The sequence below is a fragment of the Pipistrellus hanaki genome, assembly GCF_964339955.1.
Source record: "Pipistrellus hanaki genome assembly, chromosome: 2".
NCBI lineage: Eukaryota > Metazoa > Chordata > Mammalia > Chiroptera > Vespertilionidae > Pipistrellus > Pipistrellus hanaki.
In genome coordinates, this window is record NC_140504.1 from 136201253 (window position 1) to 136225743 (window position 24491).

General features: G+C 43.6%; 1 protein-coding gene across 7 annotated transcripts in view; it reads right to left on the reverse strand.

Moving 5' to 3' along the window:
* The window catches only part of LRRC8D (leucine rich repeat containing 8 VRAC subunit D), a 122730-nt gene that overhangs the window by 86952 nt on the left and 11287 nt on the right, over window positions 1-24491 (reverse strand). For 5 of the 7 annotated variants that reach the window (XM_084872315.1, XM_084872310.1, XM_084872314.1 and 2 more), the window contains exon 2: window positions 8451-8597. The exons of 1 other annotated variant lie outside the window; for it this stretch is intronic. The gene's annotated coding sequence lies outside the window, so the exon portion shown is untranslated. Of the gene's footprint in view, window positions 1-8450; window positions 8598-8898; window positions 9166-24491 lie in introns of those variants that run through there. One more of the 7 variants, XM_084872311.1, reaches the window with a different exon arrangement.

Below are 24491 nucleotides of genomic sequence, written 5' to 3' on the forward strand. Positions count from 1 at the left end.
CCCCATGACACCGAGATTTAGCCTTTAGGACTCTTCTCACTACCCACCGAATACCTGATTCCCAAACCCACCTAGTTTAAGGTGACCAGATGTCCCAATTTTTAACAATTTGTCCCGAGGCGTTTTAAAAAAAAGTCCCGATTTTTGGAAACCCCGCGGGACAAATTGTTTAAAAATCGGGACTGTCCCGCCAAAAGCGGGACGTCTGGTCACCTTAATCTAGTTTCGATCCATACTCTACCTGGCCTTCCTGTGGCCTCCGACAGATTGGACAGCTTTTCCCTATTTATTTATTATCTGGGCTATGTGGCAAGCTGCTTACCTAAGCTTTAGAAAAAATAGCTTTTCTATAACAATAATGTCCTTGCTGGTTTGGCTCAGTGGACAGAGCATCCGCCTACGGACTGAAGGTTCCCAGGTTCGATTCCTGTCAAGTGCACATGCCTGGGTTGCGAGCGATTCCTAGGAGGGGGGCGGGGCAGGGGGGGCATGCAGGAGGCCACTGATCAATGATTCTCTCTCATCATTGGTATTTTTATCTCTCTCCCTCTCCCTTCCTATTCGAAATCAATAAAAATATACAAATAATAATAATAAAATACCAATAATTACTTCAGCGGGTATTGATGTAAGGATTTATATGGAACCGTATTCCATCATTGTTCTCTCTTCTACTTTAGCTACTCCAGTATTCTCAACCAAAATACAAGGTAACAAAAGAATGTAGGGAAACAGAAACATAAAACCACGCTGGTGCTCACTGTCACTAATGAAGGTTTCCTGATCCCCATGCTCTCCCCTCTCCTTTTGTCTGCTCAGAATGTGGTCCCTGGCCAAGCCTGGTGGACCTCCACTACATGCATGGCTACAACCAATCTCCAGTTTTAGTCACTTCCCAAGTCTCCCATCCTGACTTCTCTCCTGGGGCCTAGGCCTCTCAAGATGGGCTGCCACACAGGCACCCCGACTTTTCTTCACACTGAACTCACTCTTCTCCCCAAACTTGCTCCTCTATGTTTCCACCCAGAAGAATGACACCTCACAGAATTGATCTTCCCAACCAGGGACATCAACTGTATCCTTTCTTCTTCCTCCCTCTTCCCCTCCCCCTACTTTCCACCAAATCAGTAATTCTTTGCATTAAATAATTCTCAAATCCATCTGCTCTCCTTTTCTTTCCTACCACCTTTGCCTTAGTTCCAGTCTCACAATTTCTAGCTGGATTTTTCAATAGCCACTGCACTTCTCCTTGCTTTCTTTTAACATTATCTACATAAAGTCATTTTAGCATTAATTTCACCTTTGATGGTTCCACAATTCTCTCAGGAAAAAGCCTACACTGCCAGAAGTAGCATGGATGGCCCTGGGTAAGCTGAACCAGGAATCTGCACGGAGGCCCCTCCGGCCTCTCCCCGCTGCACCACGACCTCTCTGCTCCGATCACTCACACTCTGTGTTCCTCACACATTGAGCAATTCTGGGCTCTGAACCGGGGCAGTTTCTCCTGCTTTATCCCCCCTCCGATTAGTCCCGGTAAATAATCCTATCCCTTCAATCTCCACCACCAAAGTCCCCTCCTCTAATGAATTATTATCACCCCACTCTCTGTTACTATGTACCACAATGTATTGCTGTCAAGTGCCTCACATTCTAAGATCCAGTTAATGATCTATGTGTCTATCTTCGAGGTCAGGCACTGTGTCACAGACACATTGTATCTTCAGAACTTAGCACAACGACTGTACACAGCAGGTGGGAGGAAGAGAGATAAGGGAACTAGGATTTAAGTTCAGAGCTCAGCAAAGGTCTGCTGAATGGATGAAATAGCTTGGCTATCAGAATAACTGAATAAGGGAGAAGGCAAGTAAGACACGTGGATCTGACAGCTAGGCCGTGAGCACAGAGGAACCTGAATGAGAAGCGGAAAAAGCATCCTCCCATTTGAAGTCCTCTCCTGAGTAAGTTCAGTCAGGTCAGTAGCGGCGGCTGTTATACTCAAACTCAGTGAATACCTAATAAATCCTGTTTAAGGCACAATAGGAAAACACTTCCAACAGTCCAAGGACATTGAAGAAGTGTTTTCCATGTCTAAACCGGTTTGGATTCTAGAACATTCTACATTACAATTTTATCAGACTTTGTGCAAGCTTAGTAAATTTTAGTAGTTAGACTGCAAACCCTCTCTTACGGTCATAAAGTACCTTAAGAACTGCAAACAAAAGGAAATTCGCCAATTATCACCAATATAATTCTGGAACTTATGGCTAAGGGTCACATCTTTGGCTTCAGATAAACCAGGCCATGCTATATATATATCTTGAGACCATAATTTGTCCCCACAATAATTTCAAATTTACTTACAAGTCATGTTATGTGTAGCATGGCTTCATTCCATTTCATAAACTAAAGAAACAGTACACCATATTCTGCATAGGGATGGAAATGCCCACTTACCAAACAAGGGGACTGGCATTCAGGGTGATGTAAGTCGGAGACCGGAGGAGGAAGGAGACCCAGCAGTGCACTGAGTACAGCATGGAGAAAAGTAAACGTGGAGAACCCACGTTGAAACCAGCAATGTTTCCCCATTAATGAAGAGACATCTATAATTAACAGGCTTTCAAGAGTATTCAGCCATGTATTACAGCATCGCACCTCATAAAACATTCATCCAAAAGCCATACCAGGAAAGCACATCCCAGCTCGATAAGCACATGCAGAGAAATGGGGAAGAAAGAGAAGCCTCTGAAGTGAGACACCCACTGTGCTACACAGATGACCAAGTATGAAAGGAAGCCATGGCTGCTAAATAATAATAGTAACAATGAAATAAAGAAGGAAATGTAATATTAGGAAGGTTAAGATTAAATTATGTTACTAAATAAATTAAAGAATGTTCCCAGAGAAGTAAACACATTTCCAGAAAATACTTGTGCAGATATAAAGAGTTAACATAGATGCAAACAAGGGCAAAAAAGTCTACCTAAAATATTTTTTAACTTTTAAATTTGTATCAATCATGCTAATGAAAGCAAGTAATATAATAATGTTCATGTATATGTCACAAGAATATTTCAAAGGCACAGTAATTTAAAAAGTATATCAATGACCCAGGAATACACAAATATGCCATGTAAACAAACTAAAGATCTCAGAAAGAGAGCTGTTTAAACATGAAGAGGTAGCATCAAAAAAATCTGTGAAGAATGGAAGGTTTAGTAAGTAGTGGTGGGGAAACTGGCTCACGATATGAGCAGTCTTTAAAAAATAAAAATGCGCCGAAACCGGTTTGGCTCAGTGGACAGAGCATCGGCCTGCGGGCTGAAAGGTCCCGGGTTCGATTCCAGTCAAGGACATGTACATTGGTTGTGGGCACATCCCCAGTAGGGGGTGTGCAGGAGGCAGCTGGTCGATGTTCCTCTCTCGTCGATGTTTCTAGCTCTCTATCCCTCTCTCTTCCTCTCAGTAAAAAAAATCAATAAAATATATTTAAAATAATAATAATAAAAAAATAAAAATGGGTTTTTACCTCATGGCTTAAATTAAAAATAGTTTAGGAAACCCAAATATGAATAAGACTATAAAGCTAATGAAGTAAGGAGAAACTATATTGTGAGCCCAGAATAGAAAAGGATTTCTTAACTCAAAATGCATGGACTACAATATTGAAAATTGGTGGGTTCAACTACATTAAATTCAAGACTTGTTGTTGTTAGTAATGAGATGTGCATAGGCAAAGTAATCAGGCAAGTGACATAGTAGGAGAAAATATCCGTGATAACTAAAGGTAAGAGATTCATTTCTAGAATATACGGGGAGCTCCAAAAAAAAAAAATCTTCTAAGGGACCTCTTACAAGAAAAAGGCAAGAGACCCAATTCACAGAGAAGAAAAATTAAATTAAGTAAACCTGGGACATAGCCCTGACAACCAGACCTGCACAGTTCCTAATACCATTAGTATGCTCATCTCCTAAGACCCAGCAATACCACTTTGGACAGAATTGTCTCAAGAAACTCTCACCAATAGATTTAATATGCGTAGGCTCCTTGAGAAGCAAATACATACTGCATAAAGGCCAAACATATTGAAAGGTTGACTCTAGATGTCTGTATTCCTCAAATCTGCACATTCTATGTGGTTTTAACGGAACCTTTGCTGAAAAGGTAGGTAACACTAAGCAAAATACTACCATTTCTCTATAGAGTTGAGCGTAAGGACAGAGAAAGAAGCAGATGCAATGAGGGGGATGTTTTAGTGTGGGGACTGACAAACATGGATTCGCGTCCACTTGAATAAATTACAATCTCCTTATGGGGTGATCACTTAGTTAGTCACATAAAGGTTTAATCAATCTGTTGCACACCAGAAACGAATGTAATAGCGTATGTCAATTGTAATTGGCAAGAAAAAACAATGATAAAAAAATGTTACAATCTCTGCCTGCCTTAGTTTTATCTATAGAATGGCAATATTACCTACCCTGCACAACACCGGAAGGATCAGAGATAGTCCATGTAAACTGTCTAGCACATACAAGGTGTTCCATAAGTGGGAAGTGATTTTTTTTTTAACCAGGAAAAAAGAACCTCATTCACTAACCCTAAGAGACTTTGGAGCTCTGCCTACCCCGTCTTAAACAGAATACCCAAGCCACAGCAACAGGCATGGAAACCGGAGACTGATTGATTCAATATTAACTAACGTGTCAAGTTTTTTCCCCTACAGAATAGGAATAAATAATCTCTCTCCTCCCATATATTTATTGAAAACTGAAAAAGTTATGGTTGCGAAGTGTCTTTTAGCTTCTGGGAAATGAATATAAGGCTGCTGGTGGGGGTAGTTGTGACAGCTCTTATTCTGTAAATAGTGTCAAGAGTCCTGACTCTACAGACACAAGGCAGGGATGTGCACAAGTACTGTCGGGAGCATGCTCTTAGAAGAAAGCAGTTCCCATGACTGAGTAACTGCAGGACCTCCAGAGTGACCATGAAAAGCAAGTAACCCAGAAACCAGAGCAGATCCGAAGTCAGGACTCGACGCAGCATGTATTTAATGTATAACAAAGAGGGAAAATTCCACCTGGGAATCTTGATAACCTGCTGGCTAACACACAGCACATTTTACATTGCCCGTTCAGTAGTTTCAGCAGGGAGCATTGTTTTATTTTGGTCCTACCTGAGGATTTCAGGGTCCTGACTGAATCTGTCTCACACATGTATGTACTATTATTTTACAAATATGGGAAGATGCTGTGGTCATTAGTTACAATAAATATTCAGTTGAGTAATATGAAATGCTCACTTTGTCATTAAATATTAGCAATCATAGTAAATAAAAAGTATGACTTTAAACAAGACAAAATCTTTGAAATCTTTGAGTATTAAATACAAGCTTCCTGGTATTTGTAATGATGGAGAACCACGGCTTTAAAGTTTACAATTTCCAACCGAAGGTAATTTCTATTTTATAATAAACATGAAAGAAAGAAGAGATTTGAAAAGTGATAATCCTACCACACATATTATCCCCACCCCTAGTCCTCTCTCGGCCATAAACTTTTCCTTGGCATTTAACATCAAAGCTAGTTACCCTTTCTTTGTGAATTCACAAGCCATTGCAACCACCCAAAACAGACAGAAATGGTAGTGCACTATGTATTAAGAAAACATGTATTATCATTTCGTTCCTCACTTACAAAACAAAGGTCACTCACTATATTTCTCCCCTACTTTCTCCTCCTCCTCCTGATACTTTAACACTATTTTATAAAGGGGAAGTTATAGATCACTATACTACTCCCATGTTGAAGAGAAAATATTTTATCCAGCACTTTCTGATCCAGTGAAAATGTACCCCAATTTTTATTTATATTCTTCTCAGGACAATAGAGACTCCTAGATAAAGAAAGCCTTAACTTGAAGCACCACAAAGATAGGAAAAATAACCTTTTCATTTGAGGAATATTACAAAATACTTTAATATTATATTATTCTAAGTGCACATGGGCTTGCCCATGTCTTTCTGTAATATCAGCTTTCCAGGGTTATCCTGAACTAGGGTGGGAGTAGGGAAGCTATGTATAGTGGTGAACATCATATACATCATTAATTAATTAGTGATTTCTTTTCTGGGACAAAAATTGTCCTACAGATAAACTGGTAGTATTGTTTTTTATTATAAAAAGTTAAAATATGCTAATCTGACCCTTCAAAAAGAATACTGTTCACTAAAGCCTGAATAAGATTATCTGTTAATGAAAAGATGGCATTAGAATTTTGGCATCTAATAATCAGACTTTTGTTCAAGTCCCAGCATCTCCATTTACTAATATGACCACTGACAAGTCACGTTATACCAACCTCGATTTTCTCTCTCCATAAAATGAAGCAAATGAATCCTAGCTCACCGGACTGTTATAAGGAGTAACACATTATAAACGAACTACAGAAAATGTGCTCTGTAAACACAAAGTGAGAATCTAAAGACTAGCTATTATTATTCCTGGGTTATTATGTAGTCATTACTAAATTCTGCCAGAGTGGGAGCAAATCCTGCTCCTAAACAGAGGACGGGTTTGGAGGGTTACGAAGGCTGTTCTATTTTATCTTGAAGCAGAGGAACAGCTGCTGAAGGTAGTCTTCAAATAAATTAATGAACCGGGGTATAAAACAGAGGCAAAATACTACGGTTGTGCAGGTCTTTCAAGAGTGTCTCTTAATGACTGGTTTTCTCTTTTAATCTCATGATGTACTTGGCAAGAGAAGAGGGATAAACACAGACAGTTTATGGTTCAATTCAAATTTAAAGAGCCCACATCTATGTATCTAGAAAGTGATGAGATTAATTGCTCAGTTCTCATAGTGTATCTTGGCTACTTACTAACACAATTATGCCAATTATTGATAGCATCATAAATGCTCAAAGCAGCTGCATTTTAAAAAGAGATTCAAGTTCTGAAGGGCCATTGGAATAATGGGATCTTATCATTCAAATTACCTCCATATTGCTTATTGGAATGAAGAAAAGGAAGGGAGGGAGGGAGCAGTACAAATTTTACCAGCCTACCTGGCTTCCAAAGATTTTCCTTTCAAAGCAAAAGTTATGCAGCAAATATATCTTATTATAAAACATTCAGGTTAGAATGGTACAGTCTGCATTCAACATCATGAATTTAAATATGACAGCTAACCCTGCTTCCTGAAGAAGCTTGGTGGCCCCATAAGCGGAAAGAGCTAAGACCTTGTAGTACTGTCATGACTTCCCTCCCTGCTACAGAAAGACACCCTTCTTTGCAGAATCGCACTTTCCTTCCTACTAGTCATCTGTCCCCGTCCCTTCCTCCAAAACAGCGTAAGTGCTTGAGCACTGTTCAAACATTTAACTCGAGGCCATACAATCTTCTCATCAAACTGGTTCTTCTCAGCCACCCCACCTCCCCAGGGTCCCTTCCCTCCACAGAGTTCCACCAGGTAGACAAACAGAGGTGGAGGAACAAGCTGGGCTTTCACTGGACTCAGTCTGCAGAGACAGGACCTGCCCGGGAGTGAAGCAGCAAAACCTTTTCCCCCTAGCGCTTTGTTTCCCACCTATGAATGTGGGAGATGGAGCAAGCTATGGATGTGAAATTATAACCCACCAAGTGGATTTCAGAAAGTCGTTCTCAGTTTCGCTCTGATGGCAAGACGGGATGGAACGAATAAGGCTGCCTGGCTCCTGCCTTTCAAAGTGCCCTCTGTCTCAGCGAGGGAGCCTGGCTGAGAAACCACGCCGGAGTTCACAAACCAGACACCAGACTAAACACCCCAGAACGAGCTGCCCCCTCGTTCTCGGTGGCCACCTTTCTGCTGCTGTGTGTCTGCACCATTGCCCTCAGCTCCTGATGTCCTGGCTCTCCCCACACAGGCAGCAGGAGAGCGGAACTCCTGTTTCACCGGCTAAAAGAGGTGGGATTTCTGAGCCTGCACTCCTAGCCTCTGGCTCCCCCTTCCACCTTCCACTTCCCCTACAGCCCACCCTCTTTCCTTCCTAGGACCCTACCTCTCCTCCATTCGCCCCACTCTTACCACCACCCCCACACACGCCTCCCAGGACATGCATGCATGATAAGCCCAGGCCAATGAGTGAGGAACAAAGAGCCGCTGCTTCCAGCAGCTGGAAGAGGAGGAGGAGGAGGAAGAGAGGACAGACAGCTGGCGACTCCTGGACACAGGCGTCCAGCCTGGAAAGCGCCCGCCTCGGGTGGACCCCGCTCAGGGTCAGCGGCGCTGCGACCAGAGTTTGACAGGAAACCCTTGGGGGAGAGAGCAGGAGGTGTGGGGCGCAACCCAAGAACATGCACGCAAGTCCCGCTGCAGCCGGGAGCTGGAGATCCGGCTCCGCGGCACCCGGCGGCGGCCAGTGACAGCCCCGCGCCCGCCGCCCGCCGCCCCGCCGGCCGCACACACGCACCTGGACCCGGCGGCCACCCGCTGCCTCAGGGCGCTCTCCGGGGACTGGGCTTCCGGTGGGCTCCGCAGGCTGCACCCCGCGGCGGCGCGGAGACTTCACTCCTCCATCCTGGGAGCCGGCAGCACGTTACAGACAGCCGTGCACTTCCTGTTTGAAAACACGGGGGAGAGAAAGGGCGAGAGAGAACCCAGGGTTGGCGGGGTGGCGGGAGGGGCGCGGGCCGGCGGCGGCGGAGGGGAGGGCGCCCGAGGGGGCTGCTGTGGGCGGCGTGGCCTCTGCCCGCCTCGCCATGGTGGGCGCTGGGACCCGCCACGCCGGCCAGCGACCCCCGCGAGCGGGCTCCCCGGGCCCGGGCCTCCCCCTGCCGGCCGCCTCGCCACCAACCCAGCGCGCGCACAGAGCCCTTCCGTTTCCAGCCCCGGCCAGGGTCCCCCCTCCCCGCAGGCACCTAAGTCACTCGGCTACAGGCTTCCTCCCCGGCTCCAGCGCTCAGCGTGGTCTGCCTTCCTTTTCACCGGTTCCTCTCCTCCTCCCTTCCCCCGCCCTTGGGGGAAAAAAAAAAAAACCGCCTTAGGGAAGGTGTAAAGACAAGGCTGAGCCTTTGCAGGGGAGTGGAGGCTGGGTTTATGCAAAATGTTGAAGTTAACAGCTACATCCCGATAGATCCCCTCCAGCCCCTCTGCTTTAAGAGCTTCAGGATGGGAAACTACTTGTCTGGTGCCTAGATGACTCAAGAATGTGCACACAGCTGCCAGGAACCAGGAGGGGGGGCGGGGGGAGGAATAATGTATTCCGGGTTCTAGCTAGGATCTCTCCTCCTGGGATCCAAACCCCAACACTGACATATAAACCAGTTTCACACAAAAGACCATCATGTGGTGCACTCTTTCAGTGTTTCTTTGGGTATGAATCACCAAGCAGTTCCAAAGTTCTGGGTTTATGTTCATTTCGTTAACCTCTGACTTAGGTGAACTTCAGGGTGGTGTTTAAACAGTAGTGAACAGATGGTATGAGAGTCTGCCACCCACAGAGCATGCCAGCTTGAGGAGTTTGTATGTGGTCAGTGCCCGGTTCTGGGCTGCAGGTGTGGAGGGCTTCATCAGAACGACCTTGCACACACATTTATCAGAATACTGTCTCTAACAAACAGTTCCTTTCCTCATCAAGCTGATGGCTTAAATAAAAGTTACTCGTCTTTCAACACTAAACACGGAGAAGAGAACATCAAGGATGATTATTTTACTACATTAAAAAGCTAAATTGTGATTGAAGTAGATAGAAACGGACAGATATAAAGCTCCTACTTGGTGTTAGACAGCACCTCGTTTTAATCTCCTCGTAGTCTAAACACTTCCCAACAGATCTGTAAAAGTCCTATCCCCATATTCCCAACTGAGGAAACAGGGTCTGAGAAGTTCGGTAACTGTCCCAATGTCTCCGCTACAAAGTGGTCAAACAACAGGTCTTTCCTAAGTAATAAAATCTGGGCCATCTCCTCTACCCTGTGCTAATTCTCAAAAACAACAGTGAATTCTGGGAGAAAAAGCGAGCCCAGTGACCATGCAGGATCCGTTCCTTTATATCTGAGTGATCCTGAAATTTACATGCCGTCCTTCCGCAGGAGTCAGGTTCCCGACCCACCTGAGTGAATAATGTGAACCTTGACTACTCGAGCAGAGGACAGTGTGATCTTTCTCATTATCTGCACTGGCTCTGTCAGCCTTTTCAGAATTACTCGGTGGCAAAAGTTCAAAAGGTTCTAGGATAGCTACTCACGTGCCAAAGTACAAAGTCTGTCCAATTTAGAACATAATCAGCTGACTAATATTTGTTTCTTGAATTCTTTTTCTCGAACTGGGCCTTTTTAAGAAGAAGGTGGGGGGGGGGGGGGGAGACAAATGCTTGGCTTCAACTTTTACTGAAACTGTCAAAATTCTCTCATTTTCCATTTCCTTCTGCTTTAGCACTTAGTTTACACTCCCTTGTCAGTAGATGCTTCTAGTCTCCTCCTGACAAGCCATGAAGCGGAGCACATATTAAAAGATGATTAAGATTCCTGGCAGTGGTGAGACCCCAGACACTTGTAGAGTGAGTGAGAAAGTGAGTGCTTTTGTCTCGTCTTCTGATGAACTGACTGCACCTCATCACCTGCCCTTCCCCATCGCCTCACTGAGCAGCACAGGCTCTGGAGTTGTAGGACATGCAGGTGAGAGGCTAGATCCGTGGTTGGCAAACTGCGGCTCGCGAGCCACATGCGGCTCTTTGGCCCCTTGAGTGTGGCTCTTCCACAAAATACCACGGCCTGGGCGAGTCTATTTTGAAGAAGTGGCGTTTGAAGAAGTTTTAAAAAAAATTGGCTCTCAAAAGAAATTTCAATCGTCGTATTGTTGATATTTGGCTCTGCTGACCAATGAGTTTGCCGACCAGTGGGCTAGGGCAAGGTCCTCAAGTGTGACTGGCAGGACTGGGCAGGGGCAGAAATGCATTCCCGACCTTCACAGTCCCATGAGGGCTTATTACTAACAACCTCCTGTGGGCTCTTAGCAGCCTTTTAGGGTCCAGCTCTGCCTCTGCTGCCTCCTTTATCCTTCTTACACTCCCTTGCTTACCCTGTACCTTTCTTCAAAAATGTAATGCTTCCTCCTAAAGCATTGCCACTTCTTCCCCACAAGGCGGGCATTTAGCTCAAAACTTCTCTCTCACTTATTAAATGTTGTCAATAATTACCACGTTTTAAAAAAATGCAACTCTATTTTAAAAGGCCTTTTGGCATTCTTGCCTTCATTTCGGTTACTCATTAGAACTCCAAGAGCCCTGAAGAAAAACCTCTGAAGACAAATGAGACTCTTTAAAAAAGCACAGGTAGCGTGTTTAAATTGACCTGGATGAACTCCAAAGTTCACAGTTAGGATAATACATCACTAAGACTGCATCAGTTCCTGACACGTTTCCTCACAAGCACAGGGCCCGACCATCATGTCATACCTTCCCACAGTTTATCTATTCTCCTGCCCCTTCTGTATTTCACAGGGAAGTATTTCATCCTTACCACCTCTGAGCAGAAAAATAAAACATTAAGCTCACAACCGCATAAGAAGAGAGAAATTATGCTCCCAAGTAAGCACAAATGATACCTCAACAGATAAAAGTGATTCTGGAAGAAGACTGGAGGTTCATTTTGAAAGTCTCCATTCCCTAAGTACCACGGTCCATGGATGACGACAGCAACATTGAAAAGGCAATTTTAGAGGCTCCGAATTGACAAGCGGTAGCTTTCCTGAGGACTAACAGATGTGGAAGAAGAGATGATAGACTCATATCTGAAATGCTGCTGCTTATCTTTCTTCATCTTAGAAAGACCTTCCTTTAAAAATGGTTAACAATGTTTGCCTCAAGGTTTCTCTGCGTGATGATTCTTGGTCATTACTGTAGCTAGATTTTACAAAAAAAAAAAAAAAAGAAGAAGAAGAAGAAGAAGAAAGAAAAATGACAAACTGTTTGGTGACCTAAGAAACTGCCTCTCTGTCCTAGCAGCCTTCAAATGGTGTGCCCCTGTCTGTGTCTTCACTTCCAGGGTAGCTCCTGCAATAGGCCTTCCTGTGATGGAGGCTTCTGGCCCTGGCAATCACCTTCTGGCCTCGGCAAAACCTGGGCCATGGCTTTTAAGGAAGATGTCCTCAGAGCCAACTGGCTGGCTCGTCAGGCAGTTGCCCAAAGAGGGTCATTAACTGTCTTCAAGGAGCCAGACTGTCATTTCCCATGGCAAAAATGTAGCAAGGGGTGCAAATCATTCTCATTATAAAAATCTGCCGGCAGGATGGTTTCAGCTTCTTCCTGAAAAAGGAGTTTCTTGGTGTTGAGCAAGTTGAGGAGGCTAGCAGTCCTTAGAGCACCCCACAGCAGGGCTTGGAAGACCAAGGTAGAAACTCAGGTCCAGGGTGGCACCAGGCCTGTGCTTGTATGTCCTTCAGCTCAGTGCATCGGTTTCCTCAGTTTCCAAATACCCAAACTCACCGATGCTGCACAGACTTAGTGACACTTACATGGGTCCCTCGCCTGCCCTGCCCCACCGAGTTCTCAGCATTGCTTTTGCAGGGAGAAGTCATCCTCTCTGACAGAGGCAGCAGCCGAGATCACAGATGTTAAATCATTTTTCTCAAAGCAGTAGGTAACGGAGCTCAAATTCACCCTGGTCTGTTCTTTCTCCTCTTAATTGAAGAGATGAGCGGGTGCATTTTGGCTGTGGATGTATTATATTATTCTGTGCTGCACATCTTTTATGCAGAAGAATCTCCCTTTCAAAACAACTTGTAATGCTCTTTTTCAACTGCGTCATGTTACTTCATCACCGTGCCAAATTTTTGGAGGGTATAAACTATAAACATGTATTTTGCAACAGGTCAATTTATGTTTAAGTTCTAGGAATATAAGTTGATATAAATTGGGTTAAACATGCAGCTGAATATTATTTTATATAATAAATAAGACAGATCCACTAGTCAATCCAACTGTGAAGGATAAAATCCTAACACAGGTTTTCGACGTTTCCCCTCCATTCTTCAGTTAGTATGCAAATACACATGCAAAGTGGGCCATACTGACTAATGGACTGTGATTTCGTAAGCATTACTATGAAAGAATAGCAAGAAATCACCAACGTTTGACTAAATGCAAATACCTGAATATAATTTAGAGTATTCAAAAATGTTCTTGGCATAGACTGCTAGCAATGAACATCTTCAGGCTATTTACTGGCTCTTGATCATGATCTATGTTGTGTTGACTAAACATTGTCCTATAACACATTTCTCTTTGGAAGGCATGTTTTGTCTATTCATCTTCTGTAATGGATATTTCTGTTCCTTTATTAAAATATATTTTAAATTCTCTTTAAGCATTCATTTAAAAATAATATATTAAAAGTCCAACAACTTAAAAGGATTGATCCTAACAAGTCTAAATATAATGTTCATTACTAAAAATAACAATAATAATAATAATAATAATAATAATAATGTTCTTCAAAAGGATTTAAAAATATATAAATATTTCCTGGCCAGGGGGCTCATTGGAGCATTGTCCCATAAACCAAAAAAGATTGCAGGTTAGATGCCCAATCAAGACAAGTACAGGAGGTAATCAATCAATGTCTCTCAAATCTATGTCTCTCTCTCTCATTCTCTCTCTCTCTCTCCTTTTATATCTCTAAAACATATCCTCAGGTGCGGATATATATATATATATATATATATATATATATATATATACACACACACACACACACACACACACACATCTGTACAATTATATATCTTAAGGTAGCAAAACAGGAGTTAACGGGGAATAAATCCCACACATCACTGTAACTGAGTATATCTATTCTCAATTGTAATGGAATTTTAATGAAGAAAGCAATTTATGAATAATTTATGGTGGCAAAAATCAGATAATTTGATTTTTCATTTGCCCGCAGTGAAATGGCTAAGACAAACAGCAAGAAAGAGAAACAAAGTACCTGCAAAATTCAGAAATATTATTATAAACTTGTGAAATATTATTTATAAATTTTTATATTTTAAAGTATAGTTGGTATACAATATTATGTTGGTTATATTAGTTTCAAATGTATAATATAATGACTATACATTTTTATACCTTACAATGTAACCACCCCACCATTTCTAGTAATCATATTCTCAATTTTTAAACTGAATCTAGTGAAACAAACTCAACCACTTGATGTGCATTAACTCGGTTTTCCCAGACAACAACCCAATGAGGTAGAAATCATTACCTCCATATTACAGATCAGGAAAAAGACACAGAGAAATGAAGTCATTTGCCCACAGTAACATTGCTAGCAAATATCTGAACTTGAGCAGCCTGGCTGGCCACAGAGTATATATTTTTTTTTTTTTCATTTTTTATTTTTTATTTTTATTTATTTTTTTTTAATAAATTTTTATTGTTCATATTATTACAAGTGTTCCTTCCCCACCCCCCTCCCCTTCCCACCCCACCATCTGCCCTTTCCCCACTCCCCATTGTCCTCATCCATAGGTGCACAGTTTATGTTCAGTCTCTTCCCACATTCCCCTCTCCCTTTTTCCCCAAGAATCGTCAGTTCACTCCCCTTCCATACCTCTGATTCTATTATATTCAGCAGTTAATATTGTTCATCAGATTTTTTTTTTTAATTTCCTTGGTTTTTAGATTCACTTGTTGATAGTTACGTATTTGTTGTTCATAATTTTTATCTTTATTTACTTTCTCTTCTGAGAGAACCCCCTTCAGCAATTCATATAATTCTGGTTTGGTGGTGATGAACTCCTTTAGCTTTTTTTTTATTAGTGAAGCTCTTTATCTGATCTTCGATTCTGAGTGATAGCTTTGCTGGGTAGAGTATTTTTGGCTGTAGGTTCTTGCTATTCATCACCTTGAATATTTCTTGCCATTCCCATCTGGCCTGCATGGTTTCTGTTGAGAAATCAGCTGACAATCGTATAGGGGCTCCTTTATAGGTAACCACCTGCTTAGCTCTTGCTGCTTTTAATATTCTCTCTTTGTCCTTTGCTCTTGGAATCTTAATTATGATTTGTCTTGGTGTGGTCCTCTTTGGATTCCTCTTATTTGGAGTTCTGTGTGCTTCCTGGACTTGTAAGTCCAATTCTTTCCCCAGGTGGGGGAAGTTTTCTGTCACTATTTCTTTCAGTATGTTTTCGATATCTTGCTCTCTCTCATCTTCTGGGACCCCCATGATTCTGATGTTGGATCGTTTGAAGTTGTCCCAGAGGTTTCTTACATTATCTTCAATTTTCTGGATTCTCTTGTCTTCTAGCTTCTGCACAGGAGTGTCTTCTGGCTCTTTATGTTCCAAGTCTTTGACTTGATTCTTGCGATCTTCTATTCTGTTTTTAGGACTCTGTATAATATTTTTTATTTCGGACAATGTATTCTTTATTTCTTGTTGATCCCTTTTCATATCCTCATAGGTCTCATTTATTTTATCGGCTTTTTCTAGGATACTCTTGAAAAACCTTATAAGTGTGGTTTTGAACTCTATATCCAGTCGCTTTTTGTCCTCCATTTCTTTCGTTTGTGATCTATTTGGTTTAGGCATTTTCGCAGGCAGCTTTTCTGATGGGGCGGAGTTTCAGGGTGGAGCCTACAGCCTTGGCTTCCGTCAGCCCCGCCCTATGCGACTCCTGAGACTCAGGGTCCTTCAGTACATGTTGCAAGCACCTCTGAGAGAAAGGTGCCCTCGATTTTCGCCTGCTACCAAACAGTGTAGGCTCTCCCGCAATGGGCCCGAAACTGGGGTTCAGTTCAGTTGGAAGTGGAGTTGGAGATGGCGTTCAGAGCAGTCTGGAGCCTGTCTCCTTCCTGCCAGGGCAGTCCTACGGCACAGCCGGTCGGCCCTTCTCTGCGCGCACGCAGTGTGCTCGCCGCCGGGACCTCCTTTCGCCACTTCCCCGGGTTCCGCCTTACAGCCCAGCTCCCTCTGTGTGAGCCTGGATCCCCGGGGTCTGGTGTAGAACGGGGGTTCAGAGCAGTCGGGGGCCCAGCACAGTCGGAGTTTTATCTCCTTCCCGCTAGGGAACGCCAGCCAGGCACTCGGCCTCCCTCCTCTCCGGCTCCTTCCTCTCCGCGCGCCGCGTGTCTCCGTACCTTGGGCTTTTACAGCTCCTCCGCGCTTCCTTCTGGTTTTCTCCTTGCTTCTCGTTGTAGAATTTCCAGTCAGTCGACTTTCCTGTAGTTCTGGGTAATGTCCATTTTATATTTTAGTTGTATTTTATTGAAATTGTTGCGTGCGGCTGCGGCTAGGTGCCTACCCGAGCAGCCATCTTGGATTCTCCTCCAGAGTATATTTTTGATCAACCCATTTTACTACTGCACAACTGGACTGGGCTTGCTTTCTCCAGCATGAAAGGTCCTGGGGAACAGACCCATAGATATGATAGAAGGAGCAGAGTGGCTCCTGGGCTTTCTTTTTTGCAACAAAAATGTAACCACTGGTTGTAGGGAATCGGGGATGCAGAGTCCACTAAGAAGTTGCTTAAAAAAGAAATATTGAAAAGAAAGGGAAATATATTTGCAGAATGGGAAAGCCAAGACAAAGGGCTGCTTCCTCACCTTGACCAGAATCTGAAAGGCTACAGGACTGAATTAGCAAGGACATGGAATGAAATGAACCTTTGTACTCTGATCTTGGTGAAGCATTTGATAGTTTTTCATGAAGTTGCGATTATTACTAAGTCAACTGAAACTTACCTATACATATAAAACCCTAATATGCAAATAGACCGAATGGCAGAACAACTCAACAACTGGTCACTATGACGTGCACTAATCATCAGGGGGTATGCGGAGAACATGGCGGACGTCAACTGCGGTGGGATGGTAGAGCAGGTGAGCGGGGGCACCAGACTAAGGTGGGGCACCAGTCACTGTCATTGGGGCGAGCCTCTGGTAGTCACTGAAAATTCTTTGCTCCCACCCAGCACTCGCACCCGCTGCCAGCCCCAATCACTTGGTGCCATCAGTGGGTGCAAGTAGCAGCTGCCCACCCCGATTGCCCCTGAGGGCTTCTCCACCTCCCCCTGCTCCTGAGGAGCTATTGGGGCAGCAGTTGCAACTCGAACCTGCTGACAGCGCCAGCCCTAATTGCTCCATGCCTTCAGCGGATGCAAGCAGAAGCAGGGCTGCTGGCAGATAGGGGACTGGGGAACCATGGCAGGAAGGGCCAGGCGGTGGCATGGAGGATGGGCTGAAACCTGCCCCTGTGCCCACCGCAGCCTTGCATCCCACAGTTCCTTTCAAGGTGCACAAATTCGTGCACTGGGGCCCTAGTATGGCTATAAGAACAACACAGAAGTTAAGCAGGCTGGAAAGAAAAACACTGTCTAGCCCTGGCCCATTTGGCTCAGTGATTAGAATGGCAGCCCTCAGATTGAAGGGTCCCAAGTTTCAATTCTGGTCAAGGGCACATACCTCGCTTGCAGGCTCCATACCAAGCCTGGGTCTGGGCACGTGAGGGAGGCAATCAATGGATGTGTCTCTCTGACATTGATGCTTCTCTCTCTGTCTCTCCCCCTCCCTTCACTCTCTCTACAAAAAAATGGAAAAAATATCCTCATGTGAGCAATGGAAAAAAATATCCTAGGGTGAGGATTAACAAAAAGAAAAAGAAAAACACTGGACAGATCTATTAGTATGTGAAGAAAAACACAAGGAACAGCTCAGTATTCAATCTGTATTAAAAAGTAACTGAGGAATTATTCATGCTGTTAAAATCAAATTTGCACAAAACATTAATTTGGGAGGTATGAAAAGGGCAAATGAGGGAGAACCGACCTCAATTAACAGAGGTGAGGGAAAACAAGAAGTTCAGTTTCATTTTTGGGTCCCTTTAATTTTCAGGGAGCTGAGATGCCCAATAGTGAAGGAAGCAACAGCACATTGCATATATTGAACATTTTAGGACCTTGGGTCTGAACTTCAAAAAGCATGATCCCTCCCAAGCTGGTGTGGCTCGGTGGTTGAGCACTCACCTATGAATCAGATCAGGGTTAGATTCCGGGCCAGGGCACATGCCCAAGTTGCAGGCTCGATCCCCGGTAGGAAATGTGCAGGAGGCAGTTGATCAGTGATTCTCTCTCATCATTTGCTGTTTATACCTCTCTCTCCTCCCTTTCTCTCTGAAATCAATAAAAATATATATATATATATATATATATTTTTTAAAAAAAGCATGATCCTATTATTTTTCTACATGCCATTAGTAAAGTTCCATGGGAAATAATATTTCTTTCAACAAGAACACTTTGTTAGCAAAACTCAAAGCAATGAGGGGGCTCAAAGGCTGAATTTAGAGGTCAGACGAAAGAGTCAATGGTGTGTGTATAATCTGGCCCCACTACAAATATGCCGCACAGGCAGAAGGTCATGAGAATGGTTTGGGAACACACGACAGGATAAAGAATAGCGGAGAAGGAAGAGAGCTAAAATTTGGACTAATGTTATTTTTTTAAGCATAAATTATAATTTCTAATTTCTTTAATGTTGAGAAATCACTTCTCCCTTGATAGAACTGTTTGCCTTCCCAAAAATTATACTTATGAAGTCAGTAGCTGATTTAGAACTCAAGAAATGGCCTAAACTCATGCTGGGTCCCAGGAAATGTACAAGTGAGTATCATATTATGCAACTCCTAAGAGACTCCAGAGCTGAGCCATGTAGCCCTGGAGCCACCATGCCCCAGGCAGTGAACTCCAGAGTCCAGGCTCCAAGAGAGACTGTCAATGAAGTGACAGTCACCAAGGGAATCCTAGATTGTCCATTTCCTGCTAAATAAAGAATAACAACAGAAAAGGGAAAGTCAGCACAAAAGCATAATAATTACAGCCAAACAACAATCTAGATTATGAATGGGAAAGTTTATGTGAAAACGATTGTGCTCTGAGATTATTATTAATATGTATAGAGAATAAAAAGCAAACCATAAAGCTTAAGTAGACAGTCCTTCCCCAAGGTATAATTATTGGCCCTTTTCCATGGTTTAAAAACATCCACACAATGACAAAAACAAATTAACCTCAGCCCAGACCCTTTGCCCCAATGTTCTAACGCCTAAAAGCCTATGCCCGCATCTGGCTAAGTTTAGAATTACCTGCAGGGCCTCTTAAACACTATTTCTCACCTGGCAGGCATGGCCCAGTGATTGAACGTGAACCAGAATGTCACAGTTAACTCAAGGTCAGGGCACATGCCCAGGTTGCGGGTTTGATCCCCAGTGTGGAGCCTCAGAAGGCTGCCAATCAATGATTCTCTCTCACCACTGACGTTTCAATCTCTCTTCCTCTCTGAAATCAATAAAAACATTTTTAAAAAATAAAATAAAAACTCTTTTTCTCAGACCCTACCCAGATCTACAAGCATCACGATAATCTCTTGGGGTAGGGAGATGATAGGGGGGAGGGTTCAAAATCTATACATTTATGAAACCCCCAAGCAATCCTAAGGTGCAGGCCAGTTGAGGAACCTCCACTACAGACATTCTATTCTTTTCTTTACTGTTAGAAATAAGGTGAGCCCCCAAGTCAGAGTTTCTGATAGAATACACTCAGGAGCCAGGCAGCAAGGCAAACATATTTACTTCTACATAGAAGGGTGCACACACGTGGTCTGGAAGCGCGTGCGCACCAAGAAGGCAGTCTGTTCGGTTTTATAATCCCTTACGCATGTGACCTGTCCTTTGCTCTTGCTTGGAGCTCAGGTGCACAGCCTTTCGCGATTGGCTAATTCAAAGGGCGGCTGCCAGGTCAAGTGGTCCAAAATGGCGCTGCCTAAACTGTTCTTTGACAGAAAAGATGACTTGTTTATTCTCACATTTACTACCACCAGAATTACTGAAGTCAGAGACTAGAGCAAATGATTTCCCTTCTCTAGAACCTTTAATGGGATAACTTTCAAAGGCAATGGAATGAAGTCCAAATTCCTTAGCAGGACACCTCAGGCCCTCTGTAATATGACCCAAACTACTATTCTGCCCTTCTTCCCTCCCACATCCCTCACTCTGTCACACCACAGTTCCCCAAATACATTTCATACATCTTTTATGTGTCCATGCTTTCCTGACCCAACGTTCCCTCACCTCACTCACCTTTCCCTACTAGCCTCCATCTTTCTCATTCTTCAAGGGCCTGCTCTAGTTATTTTTCTTTGTGAAACCTTCTCTGAACTTTCCAGTCAAAACTATTCTTTTCGCCAAAACCGGTTTGGCTCAATGGATAGAGCGTCGGTCTGCGGACTGAAAGGTCCCGGGTTCGATTCCGGTCAAGGGCATGTACCATGGTTGCGGGCATATCCCCAGTAGGGGGTGTGCAAGAGGCAGCTGATCGATGACTCTCATTAATATTTCTAACTCTCTATCCCTCTCCCTTCCTCTCTGTACAAAAATCAATAAAATATATTAAAAAAAAAAAAAAAACAAAAAAAGCCATTCTCCTCTTTGAGCAAATGCCCAAAAAACTGAGCTCATGCAGGAATTACAGCATACGGTGCATGCTGCCCTGAATTATGCTAAGCTGTTTACATGCTATTCTCCTCCTGAAAGCAGGGGTGTAACTCATTCATCTTCCATACTGTGGATGAGAGACAGGCCTAGGTTCAAAGCTTAGTTTTCCAGTTACCAACATTGTAACCTCTGTGAGGTTACTTGAACACATTGAGCCTCGATTTTGTAATCTTTGAAATGGGACTAAAAAAAAATGATACCCACCTTCATGACTGATATGAAGACCTAACACAAGAAGTGTTTGGCCCAAAGGAGACCACCTTTTGCAACGCACCAATATGGTAGCTGCTGTTAGTATTTATTATTAACTTTTGTTTTCTATCCTACCAGAATACATTGCAAGACATAGTAAGTGCCCAAAAATCGTTTGCTTTCATAAGAGAGAGAGGGAGCATATTTGCTTTCAAAGTAATAAACAGTGATTTCTTAAAGCCCTTTCTCTTTACCCAGCTTTTGTTCTGTTTTGAAGGGCCTTTCATAATATTTCTATTGAAAAGTCATCTCTCACTCCCTTTCTTTCCTTCAAAAATCAATGTACAATATTCTAAGGAACAAGCTCCGTCGGTGCCCCTCCCACTCCAGCTTGGCTCTTGGCTTTGAACTACAGTAACTGCCTGCAGCCACAGTGTCGCTGCCCAGAGAATCGCCTGCTTCACCCTTACAACAAACAGCACTTTGTAGGCAACCTGGAGGCAAGCCCAAAGTAGGAGGGGGGGAAAACCAAGGAAAAGGAGTCTGGGCCAGAAACTTGAGTCAACACCCACACTATCGTCCACACTATAATACAGGTAAGGAGAGAAGAGGAAAAGGAAGAAGTTCCGATCCGTGCAGACTCCTCCCAAGCATCCCCCTCACCACTCACCCACAGAAAACCACTTCCAGGACTCACACAGGCCACGAGGCGCACCCACTCACACACACAGGCTACTGTTAACGCAGTTCAGTTTCTTATCCTCACCAAACCAACCGGGTTGCTGTGATTACAGAGGATGAAACCCAAAGTGAAGGTCAGCAGAAGAAACCACCAGGACCAGAATTCAAGTCCTTTGAGCTCCAAATCCTTGATCCTTCCCAAGGCCCTATTTCATTGTGGAAAGCAATTAAAAAAAAAAAAAAAAAATATATATATATATATATATATATATATATATATATATATATATATTATTGACTTTTTATAGAGAGGGATAGAGTTAGAAACATTGATGAGAGAGAAACATCAACCAGCTGCCTCCTGCACACCCCTTACTGGGGATGTGCCGAAATCAAAGTACATGCCCTTGATCCAAATCGAACCTGGGACCCTTGAGTCCGCAGGCCAATGCGCTATCCACTGAGCAAACCGGTTAGGGCGGAAAGCAATTTTTAAAGCATTCTCCCAGCAGCTCAGTGAATCCACTGGCTGTAAAGGTAAAAGTAACATAGTGTTTGTGCTCTTAAAGACAATTCTGGTGCCAAGAGTGAGGGTTCTCACAGCAACAAGACCCCAGCTGCAGCCCTGAGAATTTTCAGTCCGGCATTTTAGTATGGTGTTCCACAAAGATGCTCCAGCTTTCTGTTCCTAGATGGGAACTGTTTCCTGACAGTTTGTTTGTTTGGTTTGGGGAGGAGGTATTAGAAAAGGAGCCTAATTTTCTCTTTAAAAAAAAAAAAAATCAAACCCTCACCCTGAGTTTCAAGCTGAGGTGATGTGGAAAGCAAAAAAAAAAAAAAAAAAAAAAAAGGTTCTTGTTCTGAGTAGAAGAGGCAATAAACCAGTCCTAAAAAGTACAGATTCTGAGCTTGGGGTTCCAACCACAGCCTTGCGTTCCTAGGCTGCTCACGGGGATGGGCAAGGGCAGCCCGACGGGGGCCAGAGCCTCGGTGACCTCTGCTACAAACAGGCCGCTGTGGGGAGTCAATGAGCTAATACGTGTAAAGTGCTCCCAGCACACGAAGTGCCAGGCACGTGCGAGTGCTACGCAAGGGCTTCCTAGTATTATTTCCAGATTAGTCCCTACGTGTGCTCCTCTTAAAGTACGTTTTGTAAGAAGGTTAAAGAAGACTTCTTGTACAATGTGCTAATCCATAGTGCCCCAAAACCAGCACAAAGAGTATTTACAAGGTTCACTTCCTGATAGGATCTTCCAGGATTTCCATCTGTGGACTCCAGTCCCTAGAAGAACAAACAGTGGAATCTGAAGAATTTTTCTTCCTCCCAGCAACAGTGCAAGCAAAACTGTACCCATTCTCTCAATACCACAAACCAGCTTCCACAATGAGAAAGAACAAAGACACTTACTGCATTAAACCAGCGCGGGGGCACGTTTTAAAAATGCAGTTTTTATTCTGAAAGCAACCAAAGCGTTAACAATGTGAAGTTACACCAGCTGAGAAAGACGGGGTTCGGACCATGCAGGGATGGCAGTCCTGAGGCCTGGAACAAAACCTGACGGTGAATCAAAAGGTTTCTTTCTCAGAAAATGCAGAGATTCCAGGAACAATGTGCTATACTTGGGATAATTAAGAGAAAAATGCTTTTTAAAAATGCCAGGCTAGGAATCTAGACTCAGCCAGTAATAGAGATCTGCTAAGATACCATCTTTCTTCTCTTTGCATGTACAACAAATTACATTTGAACGATGGAAGGATTTTCCACAGAAGAGGAGCTATAACTAAAGACAGGAGCACTAGCAGGATCACAAAGCCAGGGATCCGAGCATGTGCCCTGCATAGGGCATCCAGCCATGCAGAGCAGCTCAAACTCAGCCTGCACTGTTCTCCACACAGGGTACCCTGCAGGACAGATGCAGCATGCTGCCACTAACGTCACACAGAGGGGCACAAAGGAGGGTGCGGGCTGCTCCCGGTGACACCCAGCACACCAGCCTTCCACAAGCTGGTGTCAGAGCCATCAGAGGGCTGGGGGCTGCCATGCATACCCCTGCAGATGATGCAGTGGTTTGGGGGAGGGGAAGAGGGAGATGAGTGTTGGCCAGTTTTCTACAAACATTTTCCAGCTTTCTTGGTTCATTTTTATATCAGCTATTCTACAGTCCTCTCTTCTTTTCCTTACTCTATATTCTCCTTTCTGATCTAAACTCTTTCCCTTCTTTTTCACTCCAATTCTCCTTTTGTAGAAGCCACAACACAAATTAATGTACACGCACTAGGAATGGCAAAATAATAGCACTCTGCCTACCCACGTGGATTCTGCACTATTTCTAAATATTTATGTGGTCACAATTTTCCCTATGTAAGGACTCCTCTTTGTTCTCTCCCAAATCAAGTTTAATATACAAATAAGTCTTCCTTTTCCCCTATCTTCCAGGTAAGTGATCTCTTTTTTCATCTCCAAGTGGCACTTACCCTTCATTCTCTACCACCAGACCCCCTATCCCCTTCCCTCTTATTATCTTCTGCTAGATGCTTTATTCTTTTTTTTTTTATATAAATATATTTTTTATTGATTTTTCACAGAGAGGAAGAGAGAGGGATAGAGAGTTAGAAACATCGATGAGAGAGAATCATTGATCAGCTGCCTCTTGCACAGCCCCACTGGGGACGTGCCCGCAACCAAGGTACATGCCCTTGCCCGGAATTGAACCAGGGACCTTTCAGTCTGCAGGCCGATGCTCTATCCACTGAGCCAAACCGGTCCCGGCAGATGCTTTATTCTTATCTATCTATCTATCTATCTATTTATCTATCTATCTATCTATCAAAGCCTAAGCAACCTTTCAGCCGGTAGCCATGACACGCACTGTCCTCCAGGGGGCAAATGCTCAAAGCACAGGCATGGAAACATGAAACAGTCTGATGAATCTCAGAGGGAAGAGGAGAGGGAGGTAGGAAAAGATTAACCAAAGATCTTATATGCATACTAGAGGCCTAGTGGGGTCCCTTGGCCTGGTCTGCACCCTATCGCAATCAGGGACCCCTCGGAGTGCGGAGGGGGATGTTGGAGAGCTGGTTTCAGCCCAATC